The sequence below is a fragment of the Chionomys nivalis genome, chromosome 13 (assembly GCF_950005125.1).
Source record: "Chionomys nivalis chromosome 13, mChiNiv1.1, whole genome shotgun sequence".
Classification (NCBI taxonomy): Eukaryota; Metazoa; Chordata; class Mammalia; order Rodentia; family Cricetidae; genus Chionomys; species Chionomys nivalis.
Genome location: NC_080098.1, coordinates 3134497 through 3148010, shown reverse-complemented (window position 1 = coordinate 3148010; position 13514 = coordinate 3134497).

Sequence of the window (13514 nt, the reverse complement as noted above, 5' to 3'; positions counted from 1 at the left end):
AAGCACTGTTAGAACTGAGATCAGTGTTGCTTTTCTCAGTACAAGCTTTACTTTGAAAAAAAATCGCGTTCTTTTGAAAGTTTATTGATTTCACGAAAGCTTCAGTAAGAAACGCACATGCCTTTCTTTGTAAAGACAAGCAGTTGTTTGCTACGTGTGAAAGCACTGTTAGAACTGAGATCAGTGTTGCTTTTCTCAGTACAAGCTTTACTTTGAAAGAAAATCGCGTTCTTTTGAAAGTTTATTAATTTCACGAAAGCTTTAGTAAGAAACGCACATGCATTTCTTTCTAGAGACAAGCAGTTGTTTGCTACATGTGAAAGCACTGTTAGAACTGAGATCAGTGTTGCTTTTCTCCGTACAAGCTTTACTTTGAAAGATAATCGCGTTCTTTTGAAAGTTTATTAATTTCTCGAAAGCTTTAGTAAGAAACGCACATGCGTTTCTTTCTAGAGGAAAGCAGTTGTTTGCCACGTGTGAAAGCACTGTTAGAACTCAGATCAGTGTTGCTTTTCTCAGTACAAGCTTCACTATGAAAAAAAATCGCGTTCTTTTGAAAGTTTATTAATTTCACGAAAGCTTTAGTAAGAAACGCTCATGCGTTTTTTTGTAAAGACAATCAGTTGTTTGCTACATGTGAAAGTACTGTTAGAACTGAGATCAGTGTTGCTTTTCTCAGTACAAGCTTTACTTTGAAAGAAAATCTCATACTTTTGAAAGTTTATTAATTTCACGAAAGCTTTAGTAAGAAACGCAAAAGCGTTTCTTTGTCAGGACAGGCAGTTGTTTGCTACCTGGCAAAGCACTGTTAGAACTGAGATCAGTGTTGCTTTTCTCAGTACAAGCTTTACTTTGAAAGATAATCGCGTTCTTTTGAAATTTTATTAATTTCACGAAAGCTTTAGTAAGAAACGCACATGCGTTTCTTTGTCAAGACAGGCAGTTTTTTGCTACGTGTGAAAGCACTGTTAGAACTGAGATCAGTGTTGCTTTTCTCAGTACAAGCTTTACTTTGAAAGAAAATCTCGTTCTTTTGAAAGTTTATTAATTTCACGAAAGCTTTAGTAAGAAACGCACATGCGTTTCTTTCTAGAGACAAGCAGTTGTTTGCTACGTGTGAAAGCACTGTTAGAACTGAGATCAGTGTTGCTTTTCTCAGTACAAGCTTTACTTTGAAAAAAAATCGCGTTCTTTTGAAAGTTTATTGATTTCACGAAAGCTTCAGTAAGAAACGCACATGCGTTTCTTTGTAAAGACAAGCAGTTGTTTGCTACGTGTGAAAGCACTGTTAGAACTGAGATCAGTGTTGCTTTTCTCAGTACAAGCTTTACTTTGAAAGAAAATCGCGTTCTTTTGAAAGTTTATTAATTTCACGAAAGCTTTAGTAAGAAACGCACATGCGTTTCTTTCTAGAAAAAAGCAGTTGTTTGCTACGTGTGAAAGCACTGTTAGAACTGAGATCAGTGTTGCTTTTCTCAGTACAAGCTCTACTTTGAAAGAAAATCTCGTTCTTTGGAAAGTTTATTAATTTCACGAAAGCTTTAGTAAGAAACGCACATGCGTTTCTTTCTAGAGGAAAGCAGTTGTTTGCCACTTGTGAAAGCACTGTTAGAACTGAGATCAGTGTTGCTTTTCTCCGTACAAGCTTTACTTTGAAAGATAATCATGTTCTTTTGAAAGTTTATTAATTTCTCGAAAGCTTTAGTAAGAAACGCACATGCGTTTCTTTCTAGAGACAAGCAGTTGTTTGCTACATGTGAAAGCACTGTTAGAACTGAGATCAGTGTTGCTTTTCTCAGTACAAGCTTTACTTTGAAAGATAATCATGTTCTTTTGAAAGTTTATTAATTTCTCGAAAGCTTTAGTAAGAAACGCACATGAGTTTCTTTGTAAAGTAAAGCAGTTGTTTGCTAGGTGTGAAAGCACTGTTAGAACTGAGATCAGTGTTGCTTTTCTCAGTACAGGCTTTACTTTGAAAGATAATCTCGTTCTTTTGAAAGTTTATTAATTTCACGAAAGCTTTAGTAAGAAACGCACATGCGTTTCTTTTAGAGGAAAGCAGTTGTTTGCTACGTGTGAAAGCACTGTTAGAACTGAGATCAGTGTTGCTTTTCTGAGTACAAGCTTTACTTTGAAAGAAATCGCGTTCTTTTGAACGTTTATTAATTTCACGAAAGGTTTAGTATGAAACTCTAATGAGTTTTTTTGTAAAGACAAGCAGTTGTTTGCTACGTGTGAAAGCACTGTTAGAACTGAGATCAGTGTTGCTTTTCACAGTACAAGCTTTACTTTGAAAGATAATCTCGTTCTTTTGAAAGTTTATTAATTTCACGAAAGCTTTAGTAAGAAACGCACATGCGTTTCTTTCTAGAGAAAAGCAGTTGTTTGCTACGTGTCAAAGCACTGTTAGAACTGAGATCAGTGTTGCTTTTCTCAGTACAAGCTTTACTTTGAAAGAAAATCTCATACTTTTGAAAGTTTATTAATTTCACGAAAGCTTTAGTAAGAAACGCACATGCGTTTCTTTCTCGAGACAGGCAGTTGTTTGCTACGTGTGAAAGCACTGTTAGAACTGAGATCAGTGTTGCTTTTCACAGTACAAGCTTTACCTTGAAGGAAAATCGCGTTCTTTTGAAAGTTTATTAATTTCACGAAAGCTTTAGTAAGAAACGCACATGCGTTTCTTTGTCAAGACAGGCAGTTGTTTGGTACGTGTGAAAGCACTGTTAGAACTGAGATCAGTGTTGCTTTTCTCAGTACAAGCTTTACTTTGAAAGAAAATCTCGTTCTTTTGAAAGTTTATTAATTTCACGAAAGCTTTAGTAAGAAACGCACATGCGTTTCTTTGTCAAGACAGGCAGTTGTTTGCTACCTGGGAAAGCACTGTTAGAACTGAGATCAGTGTTGCTTTTCTCCGTACAAGCTTTACTTTGAAAGATAATCGCGTTCTTTTGAAAGTTTATTAATTTCACGAAAGCTTTAGTAAGAAACGCACATGCGTTTCTTTCTAGAGACAAGCAGTTGTTTGCTACGTGTGAAAGCACTGTTAGAACTGAGATCAGTGTTGCTTTTCTCAGTACAAGCTTTACTTTGAAAGATAATCGCGTTCTTTTGAAAGTTTATTAATTTCACGAAAGCTTTAGTAAGAAACGCACATGCGTTTCTTTCTAAGGAAACCAGTAGTTTGCTACGTGTGAAAGCACTGTTAGAACTGAGATCAGTGTTGCTTTTCTCAGTACAAGCTTTACTTTGAAAGATAATCGCGTTCCTTTGAAAGTTTATTAATTTCACGAAAGCTTTAGTAAGAAACGCACATGCGTTTCTTTGTAAAGACAAGCAGTTGTTTGCTATGTGTGAAAGCACTTTTAGAACTGAGATCAGTGTTGCTTTTCTCAGTACAAGCTTTACTTTGAAAGAAAATCGCGTTCTTTTGAAAGTTTATTAATTTCACGAAAGCTTTAGTAAGAAACGCACATGCGTTTCTTTCTAGAAAAAAGCAGTTGTTTGCTACGTGTGAAAGTACTGTTAGAACTGAGATCAGTGTTGCTTTTCTCAGTACAAGCTTTACTTTGAAAGAAAATCTCATACTTTTGAAAGTTTATTAATTTCACGAAAGCTTTAGTAAGAAACGCAAAAGCGTTTCTTTGTCAAGACAGGCAGTTGTTTGCTACCTGGGAAAGCACTGTTAGAACTGAGATCAGTGTTGCTTTTCTCAGTACAAGCTTTACTTTGAAAGATAATCGCGTTCTTTTGAAAGTTTATTAATTTCACGAAAGCTTTAGTAAGAAACGCACATGCGTTTCTTTTTCAATACAGGCAGTTTTTTGCTACGTGTGAAAGCACTGTTAGAACTGAGATCAGTGTTGCTTTTCTCAGTACAAGCTTTACTTTGAAAGAAAATCTCGTTCTTTTGAAAGTTTATTAATTTCTCGAAAGCTTTAGTAAGAAACGCACATGCGTTTATTTCTAGAGACAAGCAGTTGTTTGCTACGTGTGAAAGCACTGTTAGAACTGAGATCAGTGTTGCTTTTCTCAGTACAAGCTTTACTTTGAAAAAAAATCGCGTTCTTTTGAAAGTTTATTGATTTCACGAAAGCTTTAGTAAGAAACGCACATGCGTTTCTTTGTAAAGACAAGCAGTTGTTTGCTACGTGTGAAAGCACTGTTAGAACTGAGATCAGTGTTGCTTTTCTCAGTACAAGCTTTACTTTGAAAGAAAATCGCGTTCTTTTGAAAGTTTATTAATTTCACGAAAGCTTTAGTAAGAAACGCACATACGTTTCTAGAAAAAAGCAGTTGTTTGCTACGTGTGAAAGCACTGTTAGAACTGAGATCAGTGTTGCTTTTCTCAGTACAAGCTCTACTTTGAAAGAAAATCTCGTTCTTTGGAAAGTTTATTAATTTCACGAAAGCTTTAGTAAGAAACGCACATGCGTTTCTTTCTAGAGGAACGCAGTTGTTTGCCACGTGTGAAAGCACTGTTAGAACTGAGATCAGTGTTGCTTTTCTCCGTACAAGCTTTACTTTGAAAGATAATCATGTTCTTTTGAAAGTTTATTAATTTCTAGAAAGCTTTAGTAAGAAACGCACATGCGTTTCTTTCTAGAGACAAGCAGTTGTTTGCTACATGTGAAAGCACTGTTAGAACTGAGATCAGTGTTGCTTTTCTCAGTACAAGCTTTACTTTGAAAGATAATCATGTTCTTTTGAAAGTTTATTAATTTCTCGAATGCTTTAGTAAGAAACGCACATGAGTTTCTTTGTAAAGTAAAGCAGTTGTTTGCTAGGTGTGAAAGCATTGTTAGAACTGAGATCAGTGTTGCTTTTCTCAGTACAGGCTTTACTTTGAAAGATAATCTCGTTCTTTTGAAAGTTTATTAATTTCACGAAAGCTTTAGTAAGAAACGCACATGCGTTTCTTTTAGAGGAAAGCAGTTGTTTGCTACGTGTGAAAGCACTGTTAGAACTGAGATCAGTGTTGCTTTTCTGAGTACAAGCTTTACTTTGAAAGAAATCGTGTTCTTTTGAAAGTTTATTAATTTCACGAAAGGTTTAGTATGAAACTCTCATGAGTTTTTTTGTAAAGACAAGCAGTTGTTTGCTACGTGTGAAAGCACTGTTAGAACTGAGATCAGTGTTGCTTTTCACAGTACAAGCTTTACTTTGAAAGATAATCTCGTTCTTTTGAAAGTTTATTAATTTCACGAAAGCTTTAGTAAGAAACGCACATGCGTTTCCTTCTAGAGAAAAGCAGTTGTTTGCTACGTGTCAAAGCACTGTTAGAACTGAGATCAGTGTTGCTTTTCTCAGTACAAGCTTTACTTTGAAAGAAAATCTCATACTTTTGAAACTTTATTAATTTCACGAAAGCTTTAGTAAGAAACGCACATGCGTTTCTTTCTCGAGACAGGCAGTTGTTTGCTACGTGTGAAAGCACTGTTAGAACTGAGATCAGTGTTGCTTTTCACAGTACAAGCTTTACCTTGAAAGAAAATCGCGTTCTTTTGAAAGTTTATTAATTTCACGAAAGCTTTAGTAAGAAACGCACATGCGTTTCTTTGTCAAGACAGGCAGTTGTTTGCTACGTGTGAAAGCACTGTTAGAACTGAGATCCGTGTTTCTTTTCTCAGTACAAGCTTTACTTTGAAAGAAAATCTCGTTCTTTTGAAAGTTTATTAATTTCACGAAAGCTTTAGTAAGAAACGCACATGCGTTTCTTTGTCAAGACAGGCAGTTGTTTGCTACCTGGGAAAGCACTGTTAGAACTGAGATCAGTGTTGCTTTTCTCAGTACAAGCTTTACTTTGAAAGATAATTGCGTTCTTTTGAAAGTTTATTAATTTCACGAAAGCTTTAGTAAGAAACGCACATGCGTTTCTTTGTCAAGACAGGAAGTTGTTTGCTACGTGTGAAAGCACTGTTAGAACTGTGATCAGTGTTGCTTTTCTCAGTACAAGCTTTACTTTGAAAGAAAATCTCGTTCTTTTGAAAGTTTATTAATTTCTCGAAAGCTTTAGTAAGAAACGCACATGCGTTTCTTTCTAGAGACAAGCAGTTGTTTGCTACGTGTGAAAGCACTGTTAGAACTGAGATCAGTGTTGCTTTTCTCAGTACAAGCTTTACTTTGAAAAAAAATCGCGTTCTTTTGAAAGTTTATTGATTTCACGAAAGCTTTAGTAAGAAACGCACATGCGTTTCTTTGAAAAGACAAGCAGTTGTTTGCTACGTGTGAAAGCACTGTTAGAACTGAGATCAGTGTTGCTTTTCTCAGTACAAGCTTTACTTTGAAAGAAAATCGCGTTCTTTTGAAAGTTTATTAATTTCACGAAAGCTTTAGTAAGAAACGCACATGCGTTTCTTTCTAGAAAAAAGCAGTTGTTTGCTACGTGTGAAAGCACTGTTAGAACTGAGATCAGTGTTGCTTTTCTCAGTACAAGCTCTACTTTGAAAGAAAATCTCGTTCTTTTGAAAGTTTATTAATTTCTCGAAAGCTTTAGTAAGAAACGCACATGCGTTTCTTTCTAGAGGAAAGCAGTTGTTTGCCACGTGTGAAAGCACTGTTAGAACTCAGATCAGTGTTGCTTTTCTCAGTACAAGCTTCACTATGAAAAAAAATCGCGTTCTTTTGAAAGTTTATTAATTTCACGAAAGCTTTAGTAAGAAACGCTCATGCGTTTTTTTGTAAAGACAGTCAGTTGTTTGCTACATGTGAAAGTACTGTTAGAACTGAGATCAGTGTTGCTTTTCTCAGTACAAGCTTTACTTTGAAAGAAAATCTCATACTTTTGAAAGTTTATTAATTTCACGAAAGCTTTAGTAAGAAACGCAAAAGCGTTTCTTTGTCAGGACAGGCAGTTGTTTGCTACCTGGCAAAGCACTGTTAGAACTGAGATCAGTGTTGTTTTCTCAGTACAAGCTTTACTTTGAAAGATAATCGCGTTCTTTTGAAATTTTATTAATTTCACGAAAGCTTTAGTAAGAAACGCACATGCGTTTCTTTGTCAAGACAGGCAGTTTTTTGCTACGTGTGAAAGCACTGTTAGAACTGAGATCAGTGTTGCTTTTCTCAGTACAAGCTTTACTTTGAAAGAAAATCTCGTTCTTTTGAAAGTTTATTAATTTCACGAAAGCTTTAGTAAGAAACGCACATGCGTTTCTTTCTAGAGACAAGCAGTTGTTTGCTACATGTGAAAGCAGTGTTAGAACTGAGATCAGTGTTGCTTTTCTCAGTACAAGCTTTACTTTGAAAAAAAATCGCGTTCTTTTGAAAGTTTATTGATTTCACGAAAGCTTTAGTAAGAAACGCACATGCGTTTCTTTGTAAAGACAAGCAGTTGTTTGCTACGTGTGAAAGCACTGTTAGAACTGAGATCAGTGTTGCTTTTCTCAGTACAAGCTTTACTTTGAAAGAAAATCGCGTTCTTTTGAAAGTTTATTAATTTCACGAAAGCTTTAGTAAGAAACGCACATGCGTTTCTTTCTAGAAAAAAGCAGTTGTTTGCTACGTGTGAAAGCACTGTTAGAACTGAGATCAGTGTTGCTTTTCTCAGTACAAGCTCTACTTTGAAAGAAAATCTCGTTCTTTGGAAAGTTTATTAATTTCACGAAAGCTTTAGTAAGAAACGCACATGCGTTTCTTTCTAGAGGAAAGCAGTTGTTTGCCACTTGTGAAAGCACTGTTAGAACTGAGATCAGTGTTGCTTTTCTCCGTACAAGCTTTACTTTGAAAGATAATCATGTTCTTTTGAAAGTTTATTAATTTCTCGAAAGCTTTAGTAAGAAACGCACATGCGTTTCTTTCTAGAGACAAGCAGTTGTTTGCTACATGTGAAAGCACTGTTAGAACTGAGATCAGTGTTGCTTTTCTCAGTACAAGCTTTACTTTGAAAGATAATCATGTTCTTTTGAAAGTTTATTAATTTCTCGAAAGCTTTAGTAAGAAACGCACATGAGTTTCTTTGTAAAGTAAAGCAGTTGTTTGCTAGGTGTGAAAGCACTGTTAGAACTGAGATCAGTGTTGCTTTTCTCAGTACAGGCTTTACTTTGAAAGAAAATCTACTTTTGAAAGTTTATTAATTTCACGAAAGCTTTAGTAAGAAACGCACATGCGTTTCTTTCTCGAGACAGGCAGTTGTTTGCTACGTGTGAAAGCACTGTTAGAACTGAGATCAGTGTTGCTTTTCACAGTACAAGCTTTACCTTGAAGGAAAATCGCGTTCTTTTGAAAGTTTATTAATTTCACGAAAGCTTTAGTAAGAAACGCACATGCGTTTCTTTGTCAAGACAGGCAGTTGTTTGGTACGTGTGAAAGCACTGTTAGAACTGAGATCAGTGTTGCTTTTCTCAGTACAAGCTTTACTTTGAAAGAAAATCTCGTTCTTTTGAAAGTTTATTAATTTCACGAAAGCTTTAGTAAGAAACGCACATGCGTTTCTTTGTCAAGACAGGCAGTTGTTTGCTACCTGGGAAAGCACTGTTAGAACTGAGATCAGTGTTGCTTTTCTCAGTACAAGCTTTACTTTGAAAGATAATCGCGTTCTTTTGAAAGTTTATTAATTTCACGAAAGCTTTAGTAAGAAACGCACATGCGTTTCTTTGTCAAGCTTTACTTTGAAAGAAAATCGCGTACTTTTGAAATTTTATTAATTTCACGAAAGCTTTAGTAAGAAACGCACAGGCGTTTCTTTCTAGAAAAAAGCAGTTGTTTGCTCCGTGTGAAAGCACTGTTAGAACTGAGATCAGCGTTGCTTTTCTCAGTACAAGCTCTACTTTGAAAGAAAATCTCGTTCTTTGGAAAGTTTATTAATTTCACGAAAGCTTTAGTAAGAAACGCACATGCGTTTCTTTCTAGAGGAAAGCAGTTGTTTGCCACGTGTGAAAGCACTGTTAGAACTCAGATCAGTGTTGCTTTTCTCAGTACAAGCTTTACTATGAAAGAAAATCGCGTTCTTTTGAAAGTTTATTAATTTCACGAAAGCTTTAGTAAGAAACGCTCATGCGTTTTTTTGTAAAGACAATCAGTTCTTTGCTACGTGTGAAAGTACTGTTAGAACTGAGATCAGTGTTGCTTTTCTCAGTACAAGCTTTACTTTGAAAGAAAATCTCATACTTTTGAAAGTTTATTAATTTCACGAAAGCTTTAGTAAGAAACGCAAAAGCGTTTCTTTGTCAAGACAGGCAGTTGTTTGCTACCTGGGAAAGCACTGTAAGAACTGAGATCAGTGTTGCTTTTCTCAGTACAAGCTTTACTTTGAAAGATAATCGCGTTCTTTTGAAAGTTTATTAATTTCACGAAAGCTTTAGTAAGAAACGCACATGCGTTTCTTTGTCAAGACAGGCAGTTTTTTGCTACGTGTGAAAGCACTGTTAGAACTGAGATCAGTGTTGCTTTTCTCAGTACAAGCTTTACTTTGAAAGAAAATCTCGTTCTTTTGAAAGTTTATTAATTTCTCGAAAGCTTTAGTAAGAAACGCACATGCGTTTCTTTCTAGAGACAAGCAGTTGTTTGCTACGTGTGAAAGCACTGTTAGAACTGAGATCAGTGTTGCTTTTCACAGTACAAGCTTTACTTTGAAAGAAATCGCGTTCTTTTGAAAGTTTATTAATTTCACGAAAGGTTTAGTATGAAACTCTCATGAGTTTTTTTGTAAAGACAAGCAGTTGTTTGCTACGTGTGAAAGCACTGTTAGAACTGAGATCAGTGTTGCTTTTCACAGTACAAGCTTTACTTTGAAAGATAATCTCGTTCTTTTGAAAGTTTATTAATTTCACGAAAGCTTTAGTAAGAAACGCACATGCGTTTCCTTCTAGAGAAAAGCAGTTGTTTGCTACGTGTCAAAGCACTGTTAGAACTGAGATCAGTGTTGCTTTTCTCAGTACAAGCTTTACTTTGAAAGAAAATCTCATACTTTTGAAACTTTATTAATTTCACGAAAGCTTTAGTAAGAAACGCACATGCGTTTCTTTCTCGAGACAGGCAGTTGTTTGCTACGTGTGAAAGCACTGTTAGAACTGAGATCAGTGTTGCTTTTCACAGTACAAGCTTTACCTTGAAAGAAAATCGCGTTCTTTTGAAAGTTTATTAATTTCACGAAAGCTTTAGTAAGAAACGCACATGCGTTTCTTTGTCAAGACAGGCAGTTGTTTGCTACGTGTGAAAGCACTGTTAGAACTGAGATCCGTGTTTCTTTTCTCAGTACAAGCTTTACTTTGAAAGAAAATCTCGTTCTTTTGAAAGTTTATTAATTTCACGAAAGCTTTAGTAAGAAACGCACATGCGTTTCTTTGTCAAGACAGGCAGTTGTTTGCTACCTGGGAAAGCACTGTTAGAACTGAGATCAGTGTTGCTTTTCTCAGTACAAGCTTTACTTTGAAAGATAATTGCGTTCTTTTGAAAGTTTATTAATTTCACGAAAGCTTTAGTAAGAAACGCACATGCGTTTCTTTGTCAAGACAGGAAGTTGTTTGCTACGTGTGAAAGCACTGTTAGAACTGTGATCAGTGTTGCTTTTCTCAGTACAAGCTTTACTTTGAAAGAAAATCTCGTTCTTTTGAAAGTTTATTAATTTCTCGAAAGCTTTAGTAAGAAACGCACATGCGTTTCTTTCTAGAGACAAGCAGTTGTTTGCTACGTGTGAAAGCACTGTTAGAACTGAGATCAGTGTTGCTTTTCTCAGTACAAGCTTTACTTTGAAAAAAAATCGCGTTCTTTTGAAAGTTTATTGATTTCACGAAAGCTTTAGTAAGAAACGCACATGCGTTTCTTTGAAAAGACAAGCAGTTGTTTGCTACGTGTGAAAGCACTGTTAGAACTGAGATCAGTGTTGCTTTTCTCAGTACAAGCTTTACTTTGAAAGAAAATCGCGTTCTTTTGAAAGTTTATTAATTTCACGAAAGCTTTAGTAAGAAACGCACATGCGTTTCTTTCTAGAAAAAAGCAGTTGTTTGCTACGTGTGAAAGCACTGTTAGAACTGAGATCAGTGTTGCTTTTCTCAGTACAAGCTCTACTTTGAAAGAAAATCTCGTTCTTTTGAAAGTTTATTAATTTCTCGAAAGCTTTAGTAAGAAACGCACATGCGTTTCTTTCTAGAGGAAAGCAGTTGTTTGCCACGTGTGAAAGCACTGTTAGAACTCAGATCAGTGTTGCTTTTCTCAGTACAAGCTTCACTATGAAAAAAAATCGCGTTCTTTTGAAAGTTTATTAATTTCACGAAAGCTTTAGTAAGAAACGCTCATGCGTTTTTTTGTAAAGACAATCAGTTGTTTGCTACATGTGAAAGTACTGTTAGAACTGAGATCAGTGTTGCTTTTCTCAGTACAAGCTTTACTTTGAAAGAAAATCTCATACTTTTGAAAGTTTATTAATTTCACGAAAGCTTTAGTAAGAAACGCAAAAGCGTTTCTTTGTCAGGACAGGCAGTTGTTTGCTACCTGGCAAAGCACTGTTAGAACTGAGATCAGTGTTGTTTTCTCAGTACAAGCTTTACTTTGAAAGATAATCGCGTTCTTTTGAAATTTTATTAATTTCACGAAAGCTTTAGTAAGAAACGCACATGCGTTTCTTTGTCAAGACAGGCAGTTTTTTGCTACGTGTGAAAGCACTGTTAGAACTGAGATCAGTGTTGCTTTTCTCAGTACAAGCTTTACTTTGAAAGAAAATCTCGTTCTTTTGAAAGTTTATTAATTTCACGAAAGCTTTAGTAAGAAACGCACATGCGTTTCTTTCTAGAGACAAGCAGTTGTTTGCTACATGTGAAAGCAGTGTTAGAACTGAGATCAGTGTTGCTTTTCTCAGTACAAGCTTTACTTTGAAAAAAAATCGCGTTCTTTTGAAAGTTTATTGATTTCACGAAAGCTTTAGTAAGAAACGCACATGCGTTTCTTTGTAAAGACAAGCAGTTGTTTGCTACGTGTGAAAGCACTGTTAGAACTGAGATCAGTGTTGCTTTTCTCAGTACAAGCTTTACTTTGAAAGAAAATCGCGTTCTTTTGAAAGTTTATTAATTTCACGAAAGCTTTAGTAAGAAACGCACATGCGTTTCTTTCTAGAAAAAAGCAGTTGTTTGCTACGTGTGAAAGCACTGTTAGAACTGAGATCAGTGTTGCTTTTCTCAGTACAAGCTCTACTTTGAAAGAAAATCTCGTTCTTTGGAAAGTTTATTAATTTCACGAAAGCTTTAGTAAGAAACGCACATGCGTTTCTTTCTAGAGGAAAGCAGTTGTTTGCCACTTGTGAAAGCACTGTTAGAACTGAGATCAGTGTTGCTTTTCTCCGTACAAGCTTTACTTTGAAAGATAATCATGTTCTTTTGAAAGTTTATTAATTTCTCGAAAGCTTTAGTAAGAAACGCACATGCGTTTCTTTCTAGAGACAAGCAGTTGTTTGCTACATGTGAAAGCACTGTTAGAACTGAGATCAGTGTTGCTTTTCTCAGTACAAGCTTTACTTTGAAAGATAATCATGTTCTTTTGAAAGTTTATTAATTTCTCGAAAGCTTTAGTAAGAAACGCACATGAGTTTCTTTGTAAAGTAAAGCAGTTGTTTGCTAGGTGTGAAAGCACTGTTAGAACTGAGATCAGTGTTGCTTTTCTCAGTACAGGCTTTACTTTGAAAGATAATCTCGTTCTTTTGAAAGTTTATTAATTTCACGAAAGCTTTAGTAAGAAACGCACATGCGTTTCTTTTAGAGGAAAGCAGTTGTTTGCTACGTGTGAAAGCACTGTTAGAACTGAGATCAGTGTTGCTTTTCTGAGTACAAGCTTTACTTTGAAAGAAATCGCGTTCTTTTGAAAGTTTATTAATTTCACGAAAGGTTTAGTATGAAACTCTCATGAGTTTTTTTGTAAAGACAAGCAGTTGTTTGCTACGTGTGAAAGCACTGTTAGAACTGAGATCAGTGTTGCTTTTCACAGTACAATCTTTACTTTGAAAGATAATCTCGTTCTTTTGAAAGTTTATTAATTTCACGAAAGCTTTAGTAAGAAACGCACATGCGTTTCTTTCTAGAGAAAAGCAGTTATTTGCTACGTGTCAAAGCACTGTTAGAACTGAGATCAGTGTTGCTTTTCTCAGTACAAGCTTTACTTTGAAAGAAAATCTACTTTTGAAAGTTTATTAATTTCACGAAAGCTTTAGTAAGAAACGCACATGCGTTTCTTTCTCGAGACAGGCATTTGTTTGCTACGTGTGAAAGCACTGTTAGAACTGAGATCAGTGTTGCTTTTCACAGTACAAGCTTTACCTTGAAGGAAAATCGCGTTCTTTTGAAAGTTTATTAATTTCACGAAAGCTTTAGTAAGAAACGCACATGCGTTTCTTTGTCAAGACAGGCAGTTGTTTGGTACGTGTGAAAGCACTGTTAGAACTGAGATCAGTGTTGCTTTTCTCAGTACAAGCTTTACTTTGAAAGAAAATCTCGTTCTTTTGAAAGTTTATTAATTTCACGAAAGCTTTAGTAAGAAACGCACATGCGTTTCTTTGTCAAGACAGGCAGTTGTTTGCTACCTGGGAAAGC